We start from the raw sequence: 4,775 nt of genomic DNA, 5'->3' as shown, positions 1-4,775 counted from the left end.
GTTTTTATTTTTAGTTTTTTAATAGCTTTGTTTGCTTTTAATGCTAAATTACATTACGAATATCCCTGGGATTGGTAGCTGCAGAGTTTGGCAAGCAGGATCTGATTCGGGATAATGGAGCGTAAACAATCGAGAGCTTATTATTATGAAGGCATGGCTTTGGCTGAAATTCTTGATGCCCTGAATAGGATCGGGACATAGAGTTTATTATTATGAAGCGATGGCAGAGCTTCACAGTGGCACTGGTACCTATTTGCGGAAATACTTGACACCCTCAAAAGGATGGGAACCACGTTGGCTGAAATTCTCGATACCCTGAATAGGATCGCGACAAAAACGGTGGCTTCCGCAGCCAAGATATGCATCCCTCGAAAGGCCACATCAAACGCTGCTGTGATTGATTTCTTGCGGGCGCTGAGGCCATGAAGGTTTTTCTTGTAAATATGTGCAGTTTTTTTTAAATGGGCAAAGCTCTTCGCTGAGTCATTGTCGAATGCTAGTTGTAATTAGATGTTATTAGAGTTCAATAATCTCCCATATGGGCAGGACTATTATACAGATTTGTCTATTGGCTTTTTAAATGTAGAAGCCTGGTGCAAAATACGGACCATATCAGCGTCATCTGCGTCTGTTCCAATACAAACCATATCACGCTGAGTTTGGTGGAGGAGGCATTTATTGAGTCCAAACTATTGGATACAAATCTGCATGATTACAGAAAGAGATATCTTACATATATGTAATATGGATATTATTAGCCTAAAAATACCCGTCTCTGAGAACAGGCCTCAGCTTTCCATTTTCAAGTCCTGAATGAAGTTATGAACCGCGTCGAACTGTCTTTGCCGTTGCGGCTCTAGCCCGGATCTGTTAAATGTTTTCTCCATAAGCGGTAAGTTCTATTTCCCCTGCAAATAGCCTAATTTGTTCGTTGCCTTGCGAGGTGTTTGGGTTTGCTGGCCTTTAATTTTTATCATTAGCGGTCTGGACCTTCAGGAAGATTTGGCTTTTGTGTCGTTTTAAAGGCCATTGACTTTCTCTAGATTGCTCTCTGGACAGCATTCGTCTTTCTTCCACTTTGGGATTTGTAAGCATTGATGCTTTTTTATAATTAATATTTTGTTCACCCGGTTTAGGCGTTTAAACCTGGACTTATTTCATAATGAAGGTCGTGTCTATGATATTTTCTTTTTTTGAATTGCGGATATTATTCGTTGTTTTCACGTGCAGTTTCGGTGACATATATTTGTGCTTTTATACCGATTGTTTTAGATTAAGCCTTTGATCAGAGGCAGACTCTGGGTGTTTTAGTTGGGTTTCAGTGTTTATTTAAGCTATCTTCTTGACCTTATTGACTTAGGTGAAACTTTATGCCATCTGACTTTGTATTTGAAGCGTTTGGTTAGGCTCTTGGAGGCAAATGCCAGGAGCTTTATGTGGCTTTGGTCAGTATTTAAGATTTTCTTTTAATTTTCTAGTTTGTCTATCGGCGGCGGTGAAAATTTAGGCATTCTGAGCCTGGCTCACAATTAGTTATATTTTCATCCAAATTGTTGTTTTAAAAAATGTTTGTTCCTCTCGGGAAATAGAAGTGTAGGCCCTGTAATCAGGACTTGGTTATTAATCAGTTTTTTATTTAAATTTCGTCTTTTTCTTGATTTTATTGCATTAGATTGGTCTCTCTCTACATATATGATTTTTAGCTCTCTGATTTGGATTCAATCTATTTTACAATTTTGAATGCAACAGATTCTTCAATGTTTAATCTTAGTTTATTGAGTAAAAATTGAAATAACATTTCCCTGTTTCTTTTATATAAAGCCTGTCCTTTACATTTATGCTGTTGTTTAAAAATGTGTTAATTTCGAGGGATTTCAACCAACACCGCTTTCTAAGACGAAATTTTGAGCATGCATTGAATTTTCAGCTTGTTGATTGTCAAGGAGCAACAAGGGAATCTCGTTTTTCACATGTGGTCAATGCCTGTGGTTTTTTAAAATTTTGTATGTATTTTTCAGCTGAAAATTTACATTACCATAATTTTCAGGAAACTTTCTGCAGGTGATTAAGAAAGCATTGATCTTGTTCGTTTTGTACAGATGGTAATTGTGGAACTTCAGATGAAGCTAGAAATGACTGCAAAGTTTTATGGCAATGTAATTAAGGGTTCCTTTGCCAGCTAAATTTGTAATTTACCCTCTTCTTTGGGTTGTATGAATTTGCTAAACCATTCTCTTCTGGTTTCTGATATTGATTGGTAACCAAAGTAAAGGAGACAGGAAAAGAACTTAGCGGTTGATGCAGGAAGGATACTTTGGAAGGGGAAGTGTGGGCATAGCAAGGAACAAAAGAATATGGCTCGAGCTACCATCCCTTTCCTTGTGTTGGTTGCCTTTGCTCTGTTTTTTGCAACTTACAACACAGTTACCATGATTGTTCGCCACAGTAACAAATTAGGGCATTCAGATTTGGACATCATGGATGAAGTGAAAGACCACTCGTCATCTTTCATTGACCCAGTGGTAAAGATGCCTCGATTGGTGGGAGCTACTACCAAGATGCCTTTTCATGTTGCTCTGACTTCCACTGATGCTCCTTACACAAAATGGCAGTGTCATATAATGTACTACTGGTATAAACGGTTTAAAGATCAGCCAGGCTCTGAAATGGGAGAGTTTACTAGAGCGTTGCATTCAAGACGGCCTGAAAATCTTATGAATGAAATTCCAACTGTTGTTGTTGATCCACTTCCACCTGGATCAGATCGGGTATGATGTTGCATCTAAACTCTTTAAATCAATAATTTCTCTTGTTCAAAGATGCATTTCTTTTCCTTAGATTAGACGTCCTTTTATGTCATATTGGGTTTGGTCTACTGGTTTGTTGGTGACAATTTTAAACATTGGTCACAATTTCCGTTTCTATGAAGCCAGTTCACTCGTCCAAACACATATCTTAGTGCCAGAGTTAGATATACCTGCCACCAAGGGAACTTGTTTCTCTTATCACTTAAGTGGTCCAAGTACTTCCCCCTTTTGAACCATATCATGAATTTAGTCACATCTGTTCTGTTGTTATATTCTTTCATTCTTGCCATGCGTTATTTTGGTTGTCTTATTTCTTAAATGTGTGTTTTTGTCAGTTTCACATGATTTTCCTCGAGCCGCATATAATGGATGGAGCTACTCTTGTTCTAATGTTCTATACTGTGTTTATTACCATGTGTGATTCAGGCTATCTTATACACTGAATTCATTGTTTCTGTCTGTTTCTTACCAACTTTTCTGAGTCATAGCATAGATGGAACTGCAGTTCTTCTTGTATTATCTTCTTGGTTTCTTACCATCGTTGGGCTTGGTTGTCTTATGTATTGACTTGTGTGCTTGTTGGTTTCTTATTTCCTTGCTTATGCACTAAAAGGATCGGTCTGATTCAGTTAAGTATTTGAAAAAATGCTTATAATGCTGTTGATTTTTGATCTGCGGCCTGTGATTGCAGGGTTATGTTGTCTTAAACAGACCATGGGCCATTGTCCAATGGCTTCAAAAGGCTACAATTAAAGAGGAGTAAGTGGAAGTTCTGCATTAATTCTAAACGGCTAAAAGATTTCTAGTTGTCTCTCTTGGGTTTAGTTTTATTAGGATTGGGATTAAGTTTCTTGGTGGGTGGGTATGGTTCTGAACATTATATCCTTAGCTCCTAACTTCCTTGTCCTCCCTGCTACCTCTTTGAGCAGTAGTTCTTTCTGGGTTTAGATTTATTCGAATTGGGATTAAGTTTCTTGGTGGGTGTATATGGTTCTGAACATTATATCCTTAGCTCCTAAATTCCCTGCCCTCCCTGCTACCTCTTTGGGCAGTAGTTATTTCTGGGTTTAGTTTTATTATAATTGGATTAATTTTCTTGGTTTCTAGTTGTCTCTCCTGGGTTTAGTTTTATTAGGATTGGGATTAAGTTTCCTGGTGGGTGGATATGGTTCTGAACATTATATCCTTAGCTTCTAAATCCCCTGGCCTCCCTACTACCTCTTTGAGTAGTAGTTCTTTTTGGGTTTAGTTTTATTAGAATTGAGATTAAGTTTCTTGGTGGGTGTATATGGTTCTGAACATTATATCCTTAGCTCCTAAATCTCCTGCCCTCCCTGCTACCTCTTTGAGCACCTTCTCTCCCGTAACTGTGGTCATGCTGGGGTCTCAAGTGATGAATAGCTCAATCTCCCCTTGCCTGCTCCAGAGTCCAATGTTAGGCTGAGGGCTCTGCTGCTGTATATGTGCAATCCACAGTGCACACCTCCTCTCCTGAAATCAGGGGAGAGATTTAAAAGGCTGAAACGGAAGCCAGGATAGAAAAAAGGTTTATTATTGATGTTGAAGTGGATGAGGAGGTTGGAGGCTGGGTCTTTTGATACTGGCAATACCAAGACTCAGCGTACCAGAGACTTGTAGACAAAAGATATTTATTGGTAACTAAAAACTATTATGGTCAAAACCCTGGTGGAACGCTCAAAAACTCAGTAAGAGATACCACTATGTATCTATGAGATGCAAAAACAGACTAGGAAGCTTAAGGACAGGTCAACATTTTGGCCAAAATACTTGCCGACCTAGATTTCACAATTTCTAAAGAAAATGATGTTTATCTTGGTACCATTCAGGTCGACTCACCATCCAAATAGATAGTTTTTCTGAATATTTTTGTTTTATCTAAAACTAGCAACAAAACTGCATATATCTATGTCATGTTTTGGTCTCTATCTGGTTTGTTTATGTCTGTGT

General features: G+C 38.3%; 1 pseudogene across 1 annotated transcript; it reads left to right on the top strand.

Annotated features, from left to right (window-relative positions):
• The first annotated feature begins 645 nt into the window (after nt 1-645).
• Nucleotides 646-3,570, top strand: LOC149188375 (hydroxyproline O-arabinosyltransferase 3 pseudogene; annotated as a pseudogene). The gene is made up of 3 exons (XR_016255808.1): nt 646-892; nt 2,100-2,768; nt 3,499-3,570. The product of XR_016255808.1 is annotated as a hydroxyproline O-arabinosyltransferase 3 pseudogene (transcript).
• Nucleotides 3,571-4,775: the final 1,205 nt, after the last annotated feature.

Source organism: Pinus tabuliformis, chromosome 3_1 (assembly GCF_031772625.1).
Source record: "Pinus tabuliformis cultivar Carrire ecotype Pingquan chromosome 3_1, CPIR1, whole genome shotgun sequence".
NCBI classification, from domain to species: Eukaryota; Viridiplantae; Streptophyta; class Pinopsida; order Pinales; family Pinaceae; genus Pinus; species Pinus tabuliformis.
The sequence above is the reverse complement of the archived record's forward strand: the minus strand, read 5'-3'. Positions and strand labels throughout refer to the sequence as shown.